Here is an 872-nt window from a genome sequence, read left to right as displayed (position 1 = left end):
CTATACTTAGAACAAGTACGAGTTAGCGGATCGCAATCCGCTTACTCCAAGAGTAATTGTTCCCTTCCAAAGGCTGATTGACTTTTCGGTTCAAAATCCAAAACTTATTTTTATTTATTTATTATCCTAACTTTAAAAGTTTAGATTTTCCAAAGTATTCGAATATTTATATTTGAATCTAAATACATGCATAACTACTGGCTACCCAGACACGTACCATTCTTATTTGGATGCAGTCACACCATGCCCATCTCGTGTGACACACACAAAACTGTTACCAGGGTATGGGTGATCTCGTAACATCTGCATATTCTGGGAAGAAGTGGTCGCATTCCCAAAGATAACTAAGGTCATCAAACATATCTCCTTGCCATTAGACCTCTTTCCAGACTTTAAAGCAGTCAATGCCGATCTGCGAACGAAGCAGGACCAACAACATATTGGGGTGCAGCAGACGTCTCTTGGGCGCTAGAATCCAAGGAAATGACCATCCTGTCAGACGCTGAAGGCAATAGTGTTGTCCTTTTCCAAGATCATGAGCGCCGTACACATCAACATCAGCTCGAAGAGCGATAGTGCTCTAGTCGCACGCGTAATGATCGCTGTATTCAATTTGTTCCACCATGAGGAAACACATCGAAATGCATCATCATGTGTCTTGGGAACCTTTGTGCCGACAAACTTGGCCCATTTGCGGGCAAACGTATTGGTGGCGGTTGATTCCGTCGCGCTCAAAATTCGATTGATCATGTGGAGTTGAGCGATCTCGGTAAACATGGGGATCAAACTCGCGCACTTGCCGTAGAAGCGTGGTGTAAAACGCCATGGGTGCCTTGACGGAGCTCACGAATGTCAGCGTGTCATCAGCAGCT

This window comes from Plasmopara halstedii, assembly GCF_900000015.1.
Source record: "Plasmopara halstedii genome assembly, contig: Scaffold_289, whole genome shotgun sequence".
NCBI lineage: Eukaryota > Oomycota > Peronosporomycetes > Peronosporales > Peronosporaceae > Plasmopara > Plasmopara halstedii.
Note: the sequence above shows the minus strand (reverse complement) of the source record.